This window comes from Perognathus longimembris, chromosome 11 (genome assembly GCF_023159225.1).
Source record: "Perognathus longimembris pacificus isolate PPM17 chromosome 11, ASM2315922v1, whole genome shotgun sequence".
In the NCBI taxonomy this organism is placed as follows: domain Eukaryota; kingdom Metazoa; phylum Chordata; class Mammalia; order Rodentia; family Heteromyidae; genus Perognathus; species Perognathus longimembris.
In genome coordinates, this window is record NC_063171.1 from 60390127 (window position 1) to 60413352 (window position 23226).

Here is a 23226-nt window from a genome sequence, read left to right on the forward strand (position 1 = left end):
ACTTGTACCTGGCCCTGTGCCCAGCATGTGACAACTGCTGCTCAGTAAATGGAAACAGTGATTATTATTGGTATCGCGGTTGTCACTTAGAGCTGCTCGCAGCCCAAGGCTTCCGGGAAGGCAGCAGCATCCCCCACAGGGAGTCAGACTCCGTGGCTCTGTAACTTTACCCATCAGGTTGGCAGTCATAAATGGCAATGCCCAGACCTGCCAGACAAGCCAGGCCCCTGCCCCTCCCTGGCCCCTCACCTCCAATGGGTTGCTAGGACTCATCCATCTGACCTCAGAAAGGCATCGAGATCTGCCCACTTCCTCCATCCACACTAGCACTTGGCTTTCTCTGTCTCAACACCAGCATTTGTGGCACTACCACTTCCTCCTACTCCTTGTTCGAATCCTGCCTTCCCGGAAGAAAGTTGTCTCAAAAGCACCTTCTGCCTGGTGCTAAGCAGGACTCGAAGGTGTGTGTCTAGGGTCCTGGGAAAGCTGAGACCTTGATCTTGTGCCCCCAGGATGGCCTCCTTGGGCCAGGAGAAGTCTGGGTCTGTTCTGAGACGGGATAGGCTCTTCCGGCTTCCTTGCTCTGCTTGGCCAGGCTGTCAGTTTGAGACTTAGAAGCAGGGGACTCAGAGGGTTTTCATTCAGACATTTATTCAAAATCACTGACTGAGTGCCATCTGGTGTGCTAAGTGCTTGGAATCTAGCACTGAACACAGTGTCTGCTGTGACACATTGTCATTCCTATAACCAGGATGAGGTAGAGCCCCATCTTCTGAATTGTGGATGATCCAGTCTACGAACAAGGTCTCCCAGGATCTGCTGAGCACTAAACCACAGGAGAAATGACCTTCTACCTCCTCATTCCGTTCTGCTTTCTTGCCCAGCTATCTGTGGTCACTATCTGGAAGACTCAGTGCTTTAAAACATGAATGTGCGTGCATATGAGCCAATGAATCACCAAGGGGTCATGGTTATGCATGGTGCTGTATACTTATAACCTCAGCGCTGAGGGATCGGAGCCAGGAGGACTAGGAGTTCAGGGCTAGTCTGGGCTACATAGCATGATCCTTTCTCAAAACAACACCACCAGTCAGGTTCCGCTTTAGTAAGTCTGGGGTAGGAGGGACCTAAGGTTCTGCATTTCTAACAAGGTCTAGGTGGTGCTGATGTCAGTGGTTTCCTGTACCACGTGTTGTGGAGCAAGGACCTAAGGGAAGGGCTGTTATGTCCTCCACTGCTAGAAGGGAGTGGAAGTGTTGGTCAGCGTGATGAAGCCAGGCGACTTAACCCTAGGCTCCCTCAAAAGGCGGCCAGGCAGGTGTGCAAGGGTCAGAGACTGCTGAGTCGCGGGGTGAGGGATTCCATGTTGGCGTAGAAATCAGTGACCTTGTGGAGTGCAGCAGCACTGTGGTACAATGGCGAGGGACGTATACTTGGGAGGTGGATTGTCCGGGTTGGTATCCCAGCTCTGCCACCTCCCTGATGTTTGACCGCTCTATACTTTTTTTTCCCCCTTATTTGCATACTGTCAACCTCCCCAGCTTGTGAACAAAAACATGACTTGACCCAAGGCACCCTGTGAGTGTAGATTCTCTAAACAGGGCTTGTAGCTGTGTAAGGAACTGAGGCTAAAACAGAGGTGCAAGGTGAGGACTACCCCCCCCAAAGGTGGGGCTCCACGGAGGTCACTCGAGGCCAGGGGCCGGGTTGGGCAGGGGTTATATCTTCAGAGACTCTGGTGATCTGAACGGTGACGGGAATGGGGCTGTTTGTCGAAAGGCTGTCATGCATTTGTGTTTGGTGTGAGCAGGGCGTCCCGGCGTTCCACTTGGGCCAGCTGAACATGGGGTGGGCTGGTGAGTGTTCGTGGGTGTAGCGTTAATGAATACAGGGAATAAAAATACATGCATGTCAGAAATCAAATGCAAATCATGGGAATTTTGTATAACCAAACATAAATATGTTCCATGCAATATATTGGGCCAATGCCTGGTGAAGTCTGGATTCCAGATAAATTAGAAATAACTTCTTAGTAAAAGTGGGTCCCGTGCAAGATTTATATTTTATATTAATATTTTATCGGGTCCCCTTGGGAGACTTTACATATCACCAAGTATGGCTCCAGATCTCCTCCTTCAGCCTGTGGCGTGGTTATCCTGGGCTATTCTCTTTTTCCTCCTCCCCTTCTGATAAGGAGCCTGTCCAGAGGGATCCAGGGGCCGCAGAGAGGAATGCTCCGAGCCCCTGACATTTGTAGGTCCTGGTGGCTTTGGCTGTGAGACCCCTTAGAGGCGATGCCCTAAGCGCCACCCAGAGGGGAGGCAACTGGAGGAAGAAGGAGGAAGGAGGAATTTGGGCTCCCCCTCCCCCTTTCCTTTTGTTGCTCATGGGGCTTGAAGTCAGGGCCTGCGCACCGTCCTTGAACTTTTTCATTCAAGGCTAGTGTTCTACCACTTTGAGCCACAGCTCCTCTTCCAGTTTTCTGGGGATGAATCTCATGGATTTTCTTGCCTGAGCTTGTTTTGAACCCCTATCCTCAGATCTCAGCCTCCTGAGAAGCTAGGATTACAGGAGTGAGCCTTTCCCTTTTTACTGAGCATGCTTCCCGGGGTCCTCTAGCACTTGGGGACTCCTCTGATCAACACCTTGGCTGCAGAGAAATCCCTCCTACTCTTTCCCTACCCAGCTTTCCAAAGAAACACTCTTAGCCCCTTTGAGCCAAGTTGAAGCTCCTCAGGGGTCCCCAGTCCTCTGTGGTGAGGGGCCCTGGCTCCCCCCACAATCTGGGGATGCAGAGGGGCTGAAGGAGCCTCTGATCAGCAGAATCCACCACTTGAGACACAGCTCCCCATCGGCAGGTGGGAGAGCCAATTCTGACTCTGGTTTGGCAGGAGGAAGAGAGCAATTATACCAATTAAGCTCTGGAATAAAATCAACAGCTCGTCTCTTTCTCCCACGTGGGCCTGAGCCCCTCGAGTGCTTTCTGATTATAATTCTTACCTGCGGTAATGGGGCCGCTTAGCAGGGCCCTACAGGCCAGTTTAGGCTTGCCTGGGCTCTGGGGAAAGAGCTTAACCTCTCCAGGGCCAAATTGCTCCTCATGCTCCCTCCACCAAGGGCTGAAGCTGAGGCAGAAAGGGGAAGATTGGGGGTGTCTGGTCATAGCACACTTTAGGGAGTGGGGACCGTGGGGAGGTCCCACTTGACTACGATACGATGAGGGACTTCCAGGGAGTAAGTTATAGCAGCAGAGCTTCAGATTAGACAGCAGGATGTTCCTAACAGTGATCCACAAAGGACACATGTAAACTCAGAACCACGTGCGCATTCACAACGTGCACTGGAGCCTGAGAGAGGCTGGCCAGCCCCACCCCCCCGCCTCCAACGAGGAGCCTGAGACATCAAGAGAATGCCCAAAGGGGCTGGGGATATGGCCTAGTGGCAAGAGTGCTTGCCTCTTATACATGAGGCCCTGGGTTCGAGTCCTCAGCACCACGTATACAGAAAATGGCCAGAAGTGGCGCTGTGGCTCAAGTGGCAGAGTGCTAGCCTTGAGCATAAAAGAAGCCAGGGACAGTGCTCAGGCCCTGAGTTCACGGCCTAGGACTGGCAAAAAAAAAAAAAAAAAAAAAAAGAGAATGCCCAAAGAGCCAGGTACTAGTGGCTCCTGCCTGTAATCCTACCAATTTACGAGGCTGAGATCGGAGGATGCCAGTTTGGAGCCAGTCTGGGTAGAAAAAGTCCGTACGCTTCTGATTTCCCATGAAGTAGCAACTAATAGGAAATGGAGGTGTGGTTTAAACAGTAGAGTACCAGCCCTGAATTAAAAAGAAAAGCTGTGGGAAAGCTGGGGGCCAGTGTTCACACCTGTGGTCCTAGCTACTCAGGAGGCTCAAATCTGAGGACTGTGGTTCAAAGCTTAAGGGAGAGTGTGAGACCCTGAGTTCAAGCCCCAGTACACATGTACGTACACACACACACACACATACACACACACACACCAATGTTCAAAGATGCTGGGAGTCAAGATCAGGACACCATCAGCCTACTTCAGCAAAGAGATGTGAGGACATGGAGAGAGCTCTTGGCTATTGAATATGTATTTCAAATTGGAAACCAGGAACTTTTATAGCTCACAGAAGATTAGAGTAATCTCATAGACTTTCTCTCTCTCTCTCTCTCTCTCTCTCTCTCTCTCTCTCTCTCTCTCTGTGTGTGTGTGTGTGTGTGTGTGTGTGTGTGTGTGTGTGTGTGTGTGTGTGTGTGTTTTGGTCATGGGGCTCAACTCTGGGTCTGGCATTGTCCCTGAATTCTTGCTCAAGTCTAGCGCTCTACCACTTGAGCCACAGCACCACTTCTAGTTCTCTGGTGGTTAATCGGAGATAAGAGTCTCATAGGCTTTCCTGCCTAGGCTGGCTTTGAACTGTGATCCTCAGATCTCAGCCTCCTGAGTAGCTAGGATTACAGGCATAAGCCATGGGTGCCTGACTTCTCATAGACTTTTCTAGAATCTTTTTCTCTAATACATCCCTGTCCTGCCTAGGTGCAACCAAACACAAGACCAGAGGGACAGATTTAGAACTCCTAATGGCCCAGAAGCTGACTATACTTGCTTTCCAAGCTCTAGCTGACTGTGCGTCTACAGGCCACCATGCCCTAGGGGCATCGGGGGGACATCGGGGTAAAAGAAGATTCAGGTCAGCCATGCCGTAGGTCCTCTCCCCAGCTCTGGGCTACATGATGCAAGCGGACATAGAAATTGTGGGACAGGGGTCCTCAAGATGAGAGAGGCTGGAAACCAGAATTCATGAGAAAGGATGTCCTGAAGGGGTCTCCACGGGGCTGGGCACATGCAGGAAGGAGCTCTGCTTCCCACACAACTGGAGGCAGGTGGGCCTCTGGGGCCTCCATGACCCGGTCCTGCCCTCCCAAGAAAGGGTCTCCAGCCAATCCTAGGACCTGAAGGTTGCCTTTCTCTCAGCCCAGTAGGTTCTGCAGAGAAGCAGGGGGCAAGTTTCCCCACTTCAGATTCTGACAGCTCAGAGAGGGGAGGCCCCAGCCAGCTGTCAACCAGTGTCCAAACTCTGAGACGGGTAAAGCTCCTCTGGGCTTAGCTCACCCTGGCCTGGCCCGGCCCCCCATGGAGCTGCCAATCACTCAGACTTTCCAGAGTACGAATGTACATAATTTGCTGGACCCAACACAAAATATGGATGCAAAGTCCTTGTTCAAAAATTATTGAGAACTTCAGGATGGCAGTAACAGGCCTAACCCAAGCACCAGGCCCTGCGGAATTGGGGTACCGTGCAGCCCCGCTGGCCTCATGTCTGTGAAGTCAGCCCTGCTCTCCAGCCCAAAGTCCTCAACTGTTATGAGCCCAGCAACCCACTCTTCCTATTTCCTAACTGGGACTGGGAGAGAAAGGAAGAAGCTGGGAGGGCAGAGGTCTTGAAAACAACCACTGTCCATTGGGCTTAGAGTTAATTGTCTGACCGAGGCCAAACCCAAGGCTGGCTTTTCATCTCTAAACCCCACTCAGGCCCTGTGAAGGGGCAGACCAACTTTTAGTAAAATATGAGAAAGGGAAGGAAGGGGAGAGTATCTTTCACTCTGGTGGGGGTGCAGAATAAAAGGAAGAGAATATTAGACAAAACAAAAAGTCACCATTACAGAAATAGTTATTCTGCAGGAAAAATAGTCCACATGGGAGCTGTTGATTGCCTGGAGGGACCAACAGCCCTGACCTGGAGCCTGCCAGGGAAGGCAAGAGTTCCCGCAGGGAGCAGGCTGGCACCTGCAAAGCAGAGGAGGACCCGACCCCCCCCCCCCGCCCAGCCACTGCACCAAGAGCACAGGGCTCCAATGGGAGGTGCACTCCCTGCCCACCTCATGACCTGGCCCTACCTGGCAGGGGGGCTTGTCCACTTCAGACCAAACAAACTATATCCAGAGATGCCACCGGCTTAGGTCTAGGGACTCATGTGTCTTTCCTTTGCAAATACCAATGCTGCTCCAAGGCTGTTGGTGGGTTCCTTATGGCATCTATACTGCCCTTGGGGTCCCCCCCACTGCCTGTCAAGTTGCTTGAAATGTTCCTCGGTACAGACAGACTCAACCCACAGATTAACTCCAGCAATCCTACCATTATACCAACCCTGTGGTCAGTTCTAATGCCAGTACCCCCAGGCATAGGTGGCTGTGAGCCCTTCAAACATGGACTGTATTACCAAGGAACCATTTTTCTTTTTAGAATTTTATGACATTTTAATTGCCACATGTAGCTAGTTGTTAGTGGCTGTCAAATTGGACAGCTCTGAGAAATTAGCTCATATCTATGTGAGACATTTGGATACACAGACCTGATTCCTGCTCAGTGGGAAGTTGAGCTAATAAACAAGCAGTAGTGGTGAGTGAGTGTGTGTGTGTGTGTGTGTGTGTGTGTGTGTGTGTGTGTGTCTGTGTGCTGGTATTGAGGCTTGAAATCAAGGGCTACGTGCTATCCCCCAGCTATTTTGTTTAAGGCTGGCACTCTACCACATGAGCCACAGTTTCACTTCCAGCATTTTGCTGGTTAATTAGAGACAAGAGTCGCATGGACCTTGCTGCCTGAACTTGTTTCCAGCAGAAATCCTCAGATCTCAGCCTTTTGAATGACTTTACCCAAGTGCTCACTTTGGTTGATTTTTCTCCTCCACTTGCCTGAAGAATCCAGATTGCATAGAGCATCTAAATTCTCGCATCTAAATTCTCCGTGAAACTGGGCCACAGTAGATATTCGGTCTGTGTTTTCTTTTTTGCAGTGCTGGAGATTGAATCAACACATGATAGGAAACAGCTCTACCACGAGTGGAAGAACGTGTGTGGCAGAGAGAAGAGTGGGTACAGAGGTCCTGAGGGAAGTCCAGCAGGAGAGAGGAAAAACTAGCCAATGGTGTGTACTGGGAGCAGAACATGTGGGTGAGGCAGAGGTGGGGCCTTTGGTAAGGAAGAAAAGACAGGTGGGAAGACTTTGTAGGAAGGGAGAGGCTGAGGCCGAGAATGAGCTCTGGAAAGGTGGGGGAAGAGGCTGGGGAGGTGTGTTCATAGCTGACAGACAGCACTGTGGCTGCAAGAAACTCCATTTCCCCTCCCTGGGCTCTGTTTTTACCTGTTCAGGAAAGGATTAGCTTAAGGGTCCTATGGCTCTGTCTTACTAAGAATTTAAACCTTCTCGGGCAAATTCTAAGACGGGGGCTAGCTGAACGGACCATGTAACAAGTATACAATGGCACGCCGAGGCCCCATCAACCAACACCGCCTTGTGCATCTCAAGGTGACTAACATCCTGCCATTTTGAAAAATCCTCTTTTTTTAGGATATAGAATTAGACTTCCATTGTTTAAGAGAATCTGGCAAGTATTATTTGGTAATCTTTTAATGGAGAATAGCTTTTTTGAGAAGAGTAGCTTCTGAAAATGAGACACAGACGTGGAACTCAGGGAGCTTTTTTTTTTTTTGGCCAGTCCTGGGCCTTGGACTCAGGGCCTGAGCACTGTCCCTGGCTTCTTCCCGCTCAAGGCTAGCACTCTGCCACCTGAGCCACAGCGCCCCTTCTGGCCGTTTTCCATATATGTGGTGCTGGGGAATCAAACTGAGAGCCACTAGGCCATATTTCCAGCCCTCAGGGAGCTTTGAGTCAGAGATATGAGGAGCTGGGAAGGAAGACCATCAAGGTGGAGGGAAGCAATGGCCACTTTGGACCTTTGACTTCCTCCTCCCCTCTTCCTCCTCCTCCTCCTCCTCCTCCTCCTCCTCCTCCTTCTCTTCCTCCTCTTCTTTCTCCTCCTCCTCCTCCTCCTCCTTCTCTTCCTCCTCTTCTCCTCCTCCTCCTCCTCCTCCTCCTCCTCCTTCTCTTCCTCCTCTTCTTTCTCTTCCTCCTCCTCCTCCTTCTCTTCCTCCTCCTCCTCCTCCTCTTCCTCCTCCTCCTCCTCTTCCTCTTTTCCCCTCTCTCCTTCCCCTCACTCTCCTTTCTCTCATCCTCTCTTCCTCCTCTTTTTATTTCTGGTGTTAAGGATTGAGCCCAGGCCTCACACATTAGGCAAGTATGTTGCCAGTGGCTTACACACCACACACACACACACACACACACACACACACACACACATCTGTGTTCTGTATTGATCACATTATGGGCACTGGGCAGGGAACATGCCTTGGTGGTACAGAGCTTGCCTAGCATGTGTGAGATCCTGGGCTCCATCTCTAGCAATTAAAAAAAAAAAAAGCACTTCAAGCCCTTTTCAGAGAACTGCTTGCTAAGAAGAGCCCACTATTGTAGAAATGAGAGCTGAAAGGTACTCCAACTCAGCCAGGAAACCCTGAGGCACCAATTGAGTTAGCCAGGGTCAGAGAGTAAAGAGATGGGGGAAATAGATTTTGAGTCCAGGGTTCCTTGAGCAAGGCTAGTGGTCCCTTCATCCTATCCCTTCACTGGCTGTATCCTGGGAAACCTTGGGTTCCAAGAGCCACTTTCTCCACCTCCACCAGCAGCCTCAGTGGGGTCCCATCCCATGGACCTCTGCATGTGGAACCAATCACCAGGCTTTCAGGAAGAACCTGTCCAGACGGCAGGGTCCTGAAAGGAAGCCTCTCAGGAGTCAGAGCCTGTGCACTCCTGGGGATGGGTTCTCAGGAGTGAAGGAGCCATGGAGGCCAGTGAAGAGAGTGAAGGAGTAGGTGAGGAGGCTAGCTGAGCCAGCAGGAGCTTGACACTTCAAAGGGCCTTGTTGTAGGGTTGGGGGAAGGTCGAAAGAGTGTTGAGTTAACCATCGCATTCCTGCTCATGACTTGGGAGACAAGGACAGCTTAGGGTTAGAGCACCCCTTTTCCTCCTCTCCTTATACAAGCGAGGGTCTTAGTTTGCTGGAGGAAAGGGATTTCATCAGCTCTGATTTATACCACCTAATAAGATCCTTCCCCTTTTGCTGTCAGCCTTCCGATAGATCAAAAGTGGGATATTAAAACGAAGGCAATTCCAACTTGTTCTCCAGGCCATGCTAATACCCAAGCCACCCTTCCCTTCCATCTGTCAGGAGAATTGATGGGTACTGAAGCCCCAGGAGGCAGGGAAGCTGCTTCCTTTGTATACATCAAAGACGATACCTGAACATTCCTGCAAGCCATTCCTTGTGTTCTATTCAGCAGCAATATATAAAAATAATTATGCACCCTCCAAGAGGGAAGCAGGCAGGCAGGAGACTGTGTAGCCTTTATGAGCTTCCCCCTGAAGACAGGAACCTAGAGATCTGGGCAGAAGGCCAGCTTTGTGGGTGACAATCCGGGAATCTGGGGGTGGGGAATACAAAAAGCTATCTCATCTCTCTCTCCCATCCTCCAGCCATTGGATTCCAGACACCAAGCTGGTTTCTGGGGACCTGCCTGGCTGGCGGAGATGTGTTGGGAGCTGGGTCCTGTGGTTACTTGGGCCTGGATGCCTGCCCTTGGTGAAGGCAGCTGAGGTTGGTTAAGAGACAGATGAGGATTTTCCTGACTTAATTCTCCAGACAGAACGCAGTGATGTGAGAGTTGAAGGTGACAGACTACAAGTGACATCCCAGTGTTTAAAAGACACTATTAGCAGACCCTGAAAGAAACATCAGGAAAAACCAAGGCATGCATCAACACTTGTGAAGGTAACATGGGAGAAGGCAAAGACAAAAGCAGAAAAGCTCATATTCATTTTGGCTTTCCTGGCTGAGGATTCCAGTCCTTCCTATAATCTAGTTTCTACTTTCTCATCCTCAAGAGCTCCCAGGGTCCCTATGGACCAGTGTGAGAACTGAAGAAGTCACACCTGCATGGTATTAATCCTTCTCAGCCTCCCTACCCCCTGTCTATCCATGCATCCATTCACTCACTCACCCATACATCATCCAACCATCCATCCATCCATCCATCCACCCACCCGTCCACCCTTCCATCCATCTACCCGACCATCCATCCATCCATGCACCCATCCATCCATCTACCTGTCCACACATCCATCCATCCATCTGTCCATTTGTCCATCTAGCTACCTGTCCATCCATCCATCCACTCACACAAACTAGAGACTCCTTTCCATGTTGTGACTTTGCTTTGCTTAGGATCACCTGTGATTTTCAGTTAACCCCCCAACTCTTTAGTGTGGCCTTTGAGATCCCTTCCCTGAGATGACACTTTCATCAGCTTCACTAAGCAGAAAGTCCTCCCAATTCCCATTTGAGTTGCAGATGTGTCTCTCTCTGCCTCTCCTTACCTCGCCCAGAGTCTGTGGGTATCCATCCCTGCATCTTTGTGTAGACCAAGATCTCAGTTTGAATTCCATTTCTCCTCATTTCAAAGCTCTACTTAAAGCATCTCTGTTTCTAGAGCCTTCTGACTCAACATACCTGGTGCTGCTCCTTCCACTTCTCAGCCTCCCAGTCCTTCCAGCTGGCCCCCAAGGGTCCTCCACTCCCCAGCCTGTGCTAGCACCACAACCCCCGGGGACACAGTCCCAGTCGCTCTCCTCCAGCCGAGCGAGGGAACAAATCAGCCACATTCAAATTATGTCCAGTTAAAATGGAATTTCAGAAAGGCCAAGTGCTAGTGGCTCATGCCTGCAAGCCTACCTTCTCAGGAGGCTGAGATCTGAGGACTGCTACTTGAAGCCAGCCTAGGCAGGAAAGTCTATGAGATTCTTATCTCCAATGAACCAGCAAAAAGCCAAAGCTGGAAGTGGAGGTATGGCTCAAGTGATAGAGCACCAGCTTTGAGTAAAAAAGCTAAGGGACAGTACCTTGGCTCTGAGTTCAAGCCCCAGTACAGACACAAAAACTAAAAAAAAGGACCAGGCACAGTGGATCACATCTGTCATCCTGGTTCAAAGCCAGCCAATGCTGGAAAATCTATGAGACTCTTATGTCCAATTAACAGCAAAAAGCCAGAAGTGGAGCAGTGGCTCCAGTGGTAGAATGCAAGCCTTGACCAAAAAAAAGGCCCAGAGACAGAGCCCAGGCCCTGAGTTAAAGCCCCAGGACCACCACCAAAAAATAAAGAAAGAAGAAGGAGAGTTAACTAAGTTTTCACTTAAATTCCTTAAGAGATAAAGGGAAACAAGTAAAACTAAGATGCGGACCCAAAGCAACATGAACCCAGAATCTGAGCTTCCTGCTCACTGGGAGGTGAGAGGAGCTCAGGGAAGAGCTGGGGATGTGTGCGAACCAGAGCAGCTCCCCAAAACAGATGGTGATGAGAAAGCCCGGCTCCCTCCCTTCCCTCCATCCATGCAAATGTGCTTTGAGAAATAGTCAATGCATCACTCATCCTATCACCCAACCCAACCCAGATTTACCTCACTGGAAACAAACAGTGTGACTAGGAGGGGTTGGGAGGAGACAGCTTTCTCCTAGGAGTGAGCTTCTTTACAGCAAGGGCTCTCCTGAGGCAGACAGCCCTGGTGGCCTCTATCATGATAGCTTTAGATAAGGCAGCAATTCTTATCTTCCTCGTCCACTTCCTTCCTTCATTTTCTTTCTTGAAAGAGTCTCACTGTGTAGTACAAGCTTGCTTTGAACTCACAATTTTCCCACCTTGGCCTCCTGAGTTCCTGAGATTACAGGCATGTACCACCATGCTCGGCAAAACAATGGTTCTCTACCTTGTTTCCACAGTAGCACCACCCAGAAAGCTTTTCAAATGATGGTACCTGGGATACCTCTAGAAATTTTGAATCTGGTGGCTCAGGACATAAGCCAAAGCTGAGTATCACTTACAATTTCCTGTGCTGATTGTGTGTTCAGCCCGGGTAGTCAAACCCGGTGTACACTTTCCTACAGACATTGGTGCCGAGAATCAGATAACCCATCATTGAGGGAGAGATACAATTCCACAAAGCTACAGCAGATGCGTATCTGCTTAGACCGGCTGGGAATTGCACACACCAGCCCGCTCTCTAGATGTCTATCTGAGAAGCTGATTGAACTAGGCCTAGAGGGAGAGAGATCAAAACCCTGAGAAATTGACTTTACCTCCCCAGTGACAAATGCTACATCTAGATAAGGTCTTTCTATTCAAAGTCCTTTTCAAACAAGGACTGAAAGAGATATTTGTACACTGGTATCCACAGCAGAACTAGTCACTATAGTCAGCCGGTGAAACAACCTAGTAGCCATCAAAAGGATGAGTGAACCAAGTGTCATCTATATGTACAATGGGCGATTATTTAGCCTCAACATGGGAGGGAATTCTAACACATGTTACAACGTGAACACTTAGGACATTATGCTACGGGAGATAAGCCAATCTCAAAAGGACAGATGCTGTATGGTTCATGTTCTATGAGGCACCCAGAATGGTCGGATGTATCAGAAGCTGAGTGGAGATTGCCAGGGACCCATACAACTTATTATTATGGGCACAGGGTTTCCATTTTGCAAGATGAACAAAGGTGTGTGCATGGATGTTGTACTTAATGCCACTGAAATATACCTACGATGAAGCCAAAAGGGACAGCTCCTGCGAGCATTACATCTGGTAGAGGACCCATGGAAAAGCACAAGGCCAGCCACCAGTGATTCATGCCCAGAGCCCTAGAGTCAGGAGGCTGAGATCCGAAGACTAAGGTTTGAAGTCAAATTGGGCAGACAAATCTGAGAGATTCTTATCTCCAATTAATCACCAAAACGCCAGAAGAGAGGTATGGCTCAGGTGCTAGTGTACCAGCTGTGAACAAGCAAGCTGAGAAGAGTGAGGCCCAGAGTTCCAACCCCAATACTTATTTAAAAAATTAGGAATAATAATTGCCAATAACTATTCATTCTTCTGGAAGTTCTAATGTATAAGGGGAAAAAAGCAGAAATGAGTATAAGTATTATTCACAAATAACATTAGATACCTACAAATCATATACTTAAAAGCAACAGAGAGAGAGAGAGAGAGACACTGCCACGGACGGACGGACGGGGGCATGGACGGACAGGGGCACGGAGGGACAGACAGACGGACAGACAGAGGCACATCCATTCTGAGACAAGCTAAGCTCATAACACAAAGCAGGGCTGGGAAATGTGGCTAAGTGGTGGCGTGCTAGCCTTGACCAGGAGAAGCTCGAGCACGGTGCCCAGGTCCTGATGCCAGTCTCCAGGACTGGCACACACAAAAAAACTAAAAACCAAAATACGTGTTTTCAGTCCCACGTGGAAGCTCCATCTGAAAGACACCCGCATTCATGGGCTTGCATATAGGGATGTACGCAGGTAGACACAGAACATGAGCCAAATGAAGGGACTACTCAGAGGGGGAAGGAAAAGGGAGAATAGTGACCAGCTCCGTTCCCCAGTGCTGGGCCTTGAACTCCGGGCCTGAGCACTGTCCCCGCTTCTTTCTGCTCAGGGCTAGCGCTCTACCTCCTGATCCACTGCGCCCCTTCCCGCCTTTCTGTGCACGTGGCGCCGAGGAGTCGAACCCAGGGCTTCCTGCCGGCTGAGCCCATTCGAATCCTTCTTTTCATTAGTCACGAGCTTTAAACCCTTGGGCTTAAGACCAGGGCTCCACCACTTTGAGCCTCCACCCACTTCCGGTTCCGGCCTCCTCGGAACCACCGCCCACTTCCGGGTTCGAGGCTCTCTCTGAGCCTCAGCCCAGGACAGACGGACAGACATGTGACGGGCAGACGGACATGTGACAAACAGACTTGTAATGGATGGACATGTGATGGACAGACATGTGATGGAAGGACAGATGGACTTGTGACAGACATGTGACAGACATGTGAGGGACATGTGATGGACATGTGACCAACATGTGAAGGACATGTGACCGATATTTGACTGGCATGTGACAGACATGTGATGACATGTGACTGACATGCAACTGACATGCGACCAACATGCGACTGACATGTGATGACATGTGACTGGCACGTGACTGACATGTGATGACATGTGACTGGCACGTGACTGACATGTGATGACATGTGGCCTGCATGCAACTGACATGTGACCAACATGCGACTGACATGTGGCAGGTGTGATGGCAAGTGACTGACATGCAACTGACATGTGTCAGACATGTGATGACATGTAACTGGCATGCACCTGACATGTGATGACATGCGATCAACATGCGGCTGACATGTGATCAACACGCGGTTGGCATGTGACCGACATGTGATGGCATGAGACTGACATGTGATGACATGTGACCGACATGCGACTGACATGTGACCAACATGCAACAGGTATGTAACTGACATGTGTCAGCAATGCAAACATGCGGCAGACATGCAGCTGACATGTGACTGGCATGTGATCAACATGTGACAGACATGCAGCCAACATGTGACTGACATGTGTCAGACATGCGATGGACATGTGACTGACATGTGACCAACATGTGGCCGACACATGACTAACATGTAACAGACATGCATCTGACATGTGACAGACATGCGTCTGACATGTGACCAAAATGTGTCAGACATGTGATTACATGTGGCCAACATGTGATTGGCATGCATCAGACATGTGCTGGACATGTGATGGACACATGACCTGCATGTGACATGCAGACATGTGATGGATGGGAGGACATGTGACGGATGGACATGTGACAGACAGACATGTGATGAACATGTGACGGATGGATGGAGGGACGGATTCCCAGCCTGAACTTGTAGTCTTCATTGGAGTGAATGGCCCAAACGCTTGGGTCTCTCATTTGAATAAAGGGGCGTGTCTTGTGTCCCTCATTTGAATAAAGGGGAATGTCATGACTGGTGCAAAAAATAAATAAATAAAAGCGCAAGAGGGGCTGGGGATATAGCCTAGTGGCAAGAGTGCCTGCCTCGGATACACGAGGCCCTAGGTTCGATTCCCCAGCACCACATATACAGAAAACGGCCAGAAGCGGCGCTGTGGCTCAAGTGGCGGAGTGCTAGCCTTGAGCGGGAAGAGGCCAGGGACAGTGCTCAGGCCCTGAGTCCAAGGCCCAGGACTGGCCAAAAAAAAAAAAAAAAAAAAAAAGCGCAAGAGAATCAATATTGAAACCTTGAGATGAATTAGCAAATTCGGTAACGTGACTAGATACAAGACACACACACACACACACACACACACACACACACACACACACAGTACATCCTGCGTGCATTCTCTGTAAACTCACACTACGGCTTGAGTGTGTCTCCCAAAAGCTTCATATGCTGGAAGCTTGGTTCTTAGTGTGATGATGTTCAGAGGTGGGCAGAGCCTTTTAAGAGGAGAGGACTGAAGGAAGCTGGTTGTCATTGGTGGCACCACCCTGAGAAGGGATTAAGGTAGGTCCAGCGGGCCCCCAGTTAGTTCCCATAAGATCCCCCACTCTTGTACTCCTGTTGAGACATTGATCGCCGTGTTGTGATGTGGCCAGAAGACCCTTTCCAGAGCTGCAAAGCTGCTCGGACCTCCAAAACCACAAGGCAGGTAAACATCTTTTTCATACAAATTACACAGCTTCATTCTAGCAGTGGAAGACAAATGAAAACAATACCTGAATATTTCTCCAAGTCCCAACAACAGGCACAAGACACAATGGTGCAAACATTCCCTAAGAATCAGTGGAAGCTACCAAAGAAAGCTCATAAATAATGAGGAAAAAAAAACCCTAGAGCTACAAAAAGATTACTGAGATATATAAAAGTTGTTTTGAATTAAGAGAAATAATATATCCTGTGGGAGAAGTCTAAATTTTGTTAAGTATGTAAAGTGTTTACAATTCACTGTATAGACAATGTAATTCCAATTAAGTCTCTTCAGTAATTTTTGGCAAGAAGTAGGGGCATTCTCTAGAAATAAAATTAAAACCGGGCAAGCTAGTGCATGCCTGTAATCCTGGCTACTTGGGAGGTAGAGGTAGAAGGATTGTAGTTGAGGCTGGCCTAGGCAGATAGGAAGAGCCTATCTAAAAGCAAAAGACGTAACGCCTGCCTAGCAAGTGTAATGCCCTGAGTTCAATTCCCAACATCACCAAAAAGCAGGAAAAGATTAAAATTTACATTATATAGTAAAAGGTGAGAAAAAGATTGATAACATAATGAGCTAGGACTTCCCTTATCAAGCATTGAAATAGCACAATGAGCTATTAGTGCAATGAACAAGAAGGGCAAAGCTGTAGGGGGGTAAGATAGGCACACAAAAATCATGTTTCAAACTTGCATCAGGCAACCCCCAAAAAAGGAAAATAAGAAAACAATTCAATTTATGAGTATCAACAAGAGTAAATTTATCAAAACAGTGAAAAACTTGTACTCTGAAAAGTATAAACATTGTTGAAAGAATAACTGAAAAGTAAAAATAGCCCAAAATGTTCATCAGTCAATAAATAGAAAAAACAAAATATGATTTATCCATATAATGAAACATTATACAGTTATAAAAAGGAATGAGTAAGCTGTTAGGAGTCAGAGGTAAGAAGGTTGTGAGATTGAGGCTAGTCTGAGCTATACAGTAAGACCCTGTCTTAAAACAAAACAAAACAACAAAAAAGAATGAAGTTTGGATACATCCTGACAAAACATGGAAGAACGTTGAAAACATGACAGGTCAAATAAGTCATATGCCCAAAGTTAACTACTGTATACTTCCATTTATGTGAAATATCCAGAACAGGAAAAATGAGAGACAGATTAATGGTTGTCAGGAGGCAGGAGAAAGGGAGATAAGCCATGGATGCTAATGAGTAAAGATTTTCAGCCACGAGCAGGTGGCTCATGCCTATAATCCTCGTTACTCAGGAGGCTGAGATCTGAGGATTATGGTTCAAAGCCAGCCTAGCCAGGAAAGTCCATGAGACTCCTATCTCCAATTAATGACAGAAAAAGCCAGAAGTGTTGCTGTAGCTCATGGTAAAGTGCTAGCCTTGGGCAAAGGGAGTTTAGGGATGGTGCCCAGGTCCAGAGTTCAAGGCCCAAGACCAGAGAAATAAAAAAGATTTTTCTTTGGAGGTGATGAAAATGTTCTAGAATCACATGATGTTGATGGTTGCACAACTTTGTAAATAACCATCACTGAATCACACACTTTCAAACTATGAATTACACCACATTTTTTTTAAAGTTAGCTGAGCATGGTAGCTATAATCCTAGAACCTGGGAAACTGGGTCGGGATGATAAGAAATACAAAGCCAGCCTGGACTACCCCGTGATATCCTGTCCCAAAGCAAACCAAAAATAAAGTTAAAATTCTTAAACGAGTGATACATCCATGTCATTGTGAAGAGACAGTCTCGACCTAATGTATCACCATGTAGCAAGAACGTATGAGTTTGTAACAGAGTTTGTATGTTCGTAGAGGAAGGACACAGAAATGTTAAGCATTGTGTCTGGGTGGTAGAATAGTGGGTGATTTTTATTTTCTTCTTATTTATTTTTTTAATTTTTTGTATTTTCTAAATTTTCTACAATGAGTCAGAACAAAAATAAACATGTTTTTTAAAAACCAAGTGCGTCAGTGTGTAATTAAGTCCCGGGCTCTTGGGGGGGGGGCAGGGTGAGGGGGGAAGGGGGGAGGGAGGAAATCCAGCCTGCAGCCTGACAAGGAAGGGTACGGGACGGGATGGGGGGGGGGCGGGGAAGACTTGTGCATGTGCAATGAGAAGAGACTTACCTGCTTCAGCCCACCTTCTCTGAGTTCACCTTGGCCACTGGGCCACTGCAGTGTCTAGCTGGCCATGCCCCCCTAACAAGCCCCAGCACTGGCCCCCCAGTGGCCTCTGAGGGCCACGGAGAACAGCTGGAGTACCACACTCTCTCACACACATCTGTCCCCAAGAAGATACACCTCTGCTGCTTGTGAGATGAGCCCCAGACAGCCACTGAGACCTGACCCTACCCACCTAGTTCCCACACACAGTGTGTGCGTGCATCCGCGTGAGCCCGTAACGGGGGCTGGCATTCAGGGAAGGGTGCTGTCCCCGAGCTTACGGTGGTTGTTATTGTTATATAGGTGATATACAGAGAGGGGTGACAGTTACATAAGTTGTTCCTGAGCTTTTTTGCTCAAGGCTGACACTCTACCACTTGAGTCATAGCTTCCTTTCTTGGCTTTTGGATGGCAAATTGGAGATAAGAGTCTCATGGGGGCTGGGAATATGGCCTTAGTGGCAAGAGTGCTTGCCTCGTATACATGAAGCTCTCGGTTCAATTCCCCAGCACCACATATACAGAAAACGGCCAGAAGGGGCGCTGTGGCTCAGGTGGCAGAGTGCTAGCCTTGAGCGGGAAGAAGCCAGGGAAGGTGCTCAGGCCCTGAGTCCAAGGCCCAGGACTGGCCAAAAAAAAAAAAAAAAGTCTCATGGGCTTTCCTGCCCAGCCTCCTGAGTAGCTAGGGTTACAGGCATGAGCTACCAGTGTGTGCTACGCAGGGTCTCTTGCAGATGGCATGCTAAGTACAGAAGGCCAGACATGCCCCAATCTTCCCTGTCATTCTCTGGAAGGATCACAATTCCCCTAGGTCCCAAATTTGCTGCCATCCAGACTTGCCCTGGCTCTCCTCCTCCTGGCATGAAAGCGGCGTGCTCATCTTCTCCAGCTCACCTCTTAGTCCACCTTCAAAACCCAGCACAGACTCTGGCCTGTGCTGTGCTCTGGGCCTCTCATAGAGGGGCATCGATGCTTGGTGGCCTCGTCTTGAACCTCTGCTGATGATAAACTTGCTGGAGACAATGACACACAGACACACATCTGCCCAGCAGAATGGGGATGGCAGGGTGATGTACACATGCGCTGCAGGGCTGGCTGAGCACCCAGAGGGGACAGTCCTGACAGTTGAGGAAGCATCTGTCACTCTTTGGGTAACAGAGCTGTATGCAAGGCCTGGCAGGGATGGAGAAGCCTAGCCGCCTCTAGGTTTTCCCCACTTAGGGCTCCTCTAAGCTGCCCAGGCTGTGGGAAAAGACGGCCCGTAGGAGACAGTGCTGGAGGCTGGTGTGGCAGTTACATTAATAACAGGCCCACTGCTTCCTGTGTGTTTGGGTGTGTCTTGCACAGGGCTCTAGCTACAGCACATCCTCTCCCAAATCTTCCTAATGACCTCTTTGCTATTCCCAGTGTACAAAGCTAAGGATCGGCATATTGAGACAATTTGTCTACGAGCCTTTACCTAGAAAATGGAAGAAATGGCTCTCAAAGAAAAGTAGTAAAGGGACTGTTCTTCAGACCCCTTTCCAGGTAGAGAGTCTAGCTGCCTTTGTTCACAGGTTTCTTTTCCCTTTCAAATAAACTTGCCCTATTTACGTCAAAAGCAAAAGAAAAGCAGTAAAGCCAGGTACCAGTGGCTCATACCAGTAATCCTAGCTCCTCAAGAGGCTAAGATCTGAGGATCACAGTTTGAAACCAGTCCAGACAATAAAGTCCATGAGCTTATTATCTCCAGTTAACCATCAATAAGCTAAAAGTGGCTAGGCGCTGGCGGCTCATGCTTGTAACCCTAGCTACTTAGGAGGCTGAGACCTGAGGATCACAAACCCAAACCAGCCCAGGCAGGAAAGTCCATGAGACTCTTATTTCAGTTAACCACCAGAAAACCAGAAGTAGCACTGTGGCTCAAAGTGATAGGCCGCTAGCTTTAAGCAAAAACACTCAAGGACAGCCAGCACCTAGGCCTTGAGTTCAAGCTCCATGACTAAGAAAAAGACAAACAAAAATGCCAGAAGTGGGGGTGTGCCTCAAGTAGTGGAGTGCTAACCTTGAGTTGAAAAGCTAAGTAAGAGCACAAGGCCCTAAGCTCAAGCCCCAGTGCCAGAACAAGAAAGGAAATGAAAGGAAAGGGGAAAAAAAAAGGAAAAGAAAAAGGGAAGGGAAGGGAAGGGAAGGGAAGGGAAGGGAAGGGAAGGGAAGGGAAGGGAAGGGAAGGGAAGGGAAGGAAAGGGAGTATCTAAGATCCCACGGCATCCTCTCAGCCAAATAGATTCCTCCAGCTGCCATTACCCAAAGCCCCAGGCAGAGCCAGAGCTCAGGCTATGGGTCTTTCTGGTCAGGGTCTCCTGGCCGAGTAGGCGAAGGCTGAAGGGCTGGGGATGGAGCCGCCTGGGCACCAGCCTGGAGTCGTGTTACCACTCACCAAGCACTCCCGAGGCTTCCTTGCCTTCCTCCTTTCACACCGAGCACTTTCTCAGAACTTTCCAGACCTACCAAAATGTTACCACTTAGTGTCTCAACTCCCTGCATCTGAATCCAGATCTCTACACACGATCTGAAGGTATAGCTGCCTGTACCCACGTCCTGTCCTCCCCTCAAGCTGAATTTGGATCGGCTTCTCCACACCTCTGGCAGCAGGGAGGTGCTGGCAGGCTCTGCGTCCAGCAGGGCCGTTGGCTCGGCTGCTGCTGGCAGCATTTCAGAGCAATCCTGCCGCCCCGCGCCCGCTGGCGCTTTCCTCTAGCTACAGGTTCCATCACCCGAAGCCTGAGCCTGGGTCCACCTTGCAGGTGGAAAGGCCACTGCTGAGAGATGAGAGGACGTTAAGGACCCTGCCTCTGGTATTGAGCATTCCCTGGATGTCCAGAGAGCGTCTGGAGGGACTTCCCAGAGGAGGTGAGCACGGCAGGGGCAGCAAAGGGGCCAGGCTTGATAGAAAGGAAGAAGAGAGCGCATCCCAGTCTGAGGAACGGCTTAGGGTAAGGCTTTGGCGATAGAAGAGGACAGCTGCTGAGGACTAGGGAGGAGCGGACAGGGGCTTTGCTGGAGTGGAACAGAGAAAACAGAAGGACTGCAGGCAGATTCTCCCCGACTGCTCAGGGCTGTATGGGCGGCTTCCCATCAGATTGGCAGCACAGTGCCACCTGATGACCTGGAGGAGACCTGGGCCCCTCTTCACCACACCCACCCTGGTCCACCATGCCTGACAAATGACACACCACAGAACCTGGGGCCTACTTCATCTGCTGTCTCCCTGCCAGCTCCCCAGCCCCCCACACACACCACATTGCCCTGCCTCTTCAGTCCTCTTTCTCCTTCTTCTTCCCTCTCTCTGTTTTCCTTCTCCCCCCTCCCCACCCCTTCTCCCTTCCAGGTGGAGTTCCCCCCACCCCATCCACCCCCTGCCCTCCAGATGTTCCGAGGGGGTTTTACTTATAAAGCCCTTCAGGGCCCAGGTTAGCAGATGTGTGCTGAGTGGCAGGTTCATGGGAGCCAGGGGACACTGCTGGAGCTGGGCTGGGGGCCTGTGCAGCTGCACTGGCCCAGAAGGCTCGTGGCTCCCTGAGGAGGCCAGGCAGCGCCGTTCCTGTCAGCTGCAACTGACAGCAGGAAGGAAGGGGGAGTGGGCTGGGGGAGCCTCCCGCCTGGGGAATGGAGCCTCTGGCCCCTTGGCTGCGATGGATCCAAGGGCTTCCTCCTCATCCCTCTCTTGCCTCTGGCCCCAACCCAGAACTCAGGAAATTACAAATGCCCCTCCTCGTCAGCCTTCAACATTGCCCCCTCCTGCCCCTGTCTCTTCCCCGTGAGGATGGAGGGCTGAGGGGACACAGACCACCCTTGGGTAGCAGGTCATTCTCTTGACTCTGGGAAGACATGGCATGCTTTTTGAGAAATAGCCATTATGATGGCCACCTGTGGTTCAGGCCTGAGGAAGCTAAGGACTCAAGATCCTGAGATCTCAGCTACTCAGGAAGCTGAAACCTGGGGATCACAGTTCAAAGCCAACCCAAACAGAAAAGTCCACAGGACTCTATCTCCTTTCTCATTAACTGGCAAAAGGCCAGACTGGTACATGGCTTAAGTGGTAGAGCAGCACTGTGATTAAAAAAGAAAAAAGCCAAGCAAGGATGCCCTGATTTCAATCCACGGTAGTGACACACACACACACAAAAAGCAAGTGTGTTCTTGTCTATTCAGAAAGGCCTATATTCAAACAGAGCGTGGTAACAAACTGTCAAAGCTCCTACCACAAAGCCAAAGGCACTGCCTGGAGGAGTTTGTGATCTACAGGGCAGCTTTCCTGTTTCTCCTCCCCTCTCAGCTCTGTCAGGTGCCCCAGCTCACTGAGGGCCCAGTGGAGGGTGGGACAGACCTGCGAAGTGGGTGGGAGTCTGGAGTGATTGAGGAGGAGTCAGTGAGCTGAAGGAGAAAGAAAGGGGCCTCAGGAACCAGACCCCCTATGTGTCAGACACCACCTGACTTACAGAGAAGAGGGGACACTGCCCCTCCGCCTCTCCCCACCAGCCATGTCTCCTGGAAGACAGGAAGGCTTTCTTTGGAGGATTCTCATGGTCTAATTAACTAGCAAAATAAGCCAGAAGTGGAGGCGGTCTCAAGTGGTAGAGTGCCAGCCTTGAGCAGAAAAAAACTAAAGGAGGGAGGCAGAGAGGAAGGATGAGCAAATGCAGCCATTATATGACTCAATGTTCATAGTGTAAGAATCGAACTATGTAGGGGTGGGATGCGGAAAGATAGGAGAAAATGAAGGAAGGGGTGACATTGATCAAGATGCATAGTACTCATGAGCTGACTTGTGGAATTGAAACTCCTTTGTACAACTACTTAAAAATAACAAAGTAAAATAAAAAGGTAAAAGAGAGCTCAAGAACCGAGTACCAGTGTGTGTGTACATGCGTGCACGCGCGCACACACACACACACACACATACACACACACACTGGCTTCTAGGTTAGGGAAGTAAATAAGTGGCATGATTTCCTGGAACAGGCAGCATGGAGCAGGAACGGGGTGCCAAGTCAGATGTTGGACTTCTGTGAGGCAGTGGGTCACGAGGCCAGCCCAGGCTGGGGCAGATCTGGGGACTAGGTGATTCTAGAATCTATGAGCAGACAACAACAACAACAAAAAATGCTCTGAAGGAATCTGTAGGGTAGCTAGAACCCTGAGACAAGAACAGAGGCCCTAGTATTTCTCCTTTTCAGGATGGATCAGAGGAGAGGAGCATGCAATGCCAATGGGAGCCTGGCCTGATAGAGGGACAAGCAAGAGAGTGAGGGACACAGCATGGGGACAGAGAGCCCAATGAGCCAGCAGGCGGGGAGGGGACACCTGAGCAGAGGGTCTCGCACTCTCTTGAGGGGACAGAAGAGCCACAGAGGTCATCCTGGGGGTGGAGGAGAGAACTGGAGGCAGCTGGCTGGACCATGAAGGGGAGGAGAAAGATGGGGGCAGCTGGCCAGCCATGGAGCAGAGCCAGGTAAGTGAACAAGGGGTCCCGCTACTGAATGAAGACCTGATTGGGCATGTCCCA

The 23226-nt window shown here is 49.7% G+C and overlaps 1 protein-coding gene across 2 annotated transcripts in view; it reads right to left on the minus strand.

Moving 5' to 3' along the window:
- Nucleotides 1-23226, minus strand: part of Lgr6 (leucine rich repeat containing G protein-coupled receptor 6) — a 118395-nt gene that overhangs the window by 49244 nt on the left and 45925 nt on the right. The gene's annotated exons all lie outside the window — the stretch shown is intronic.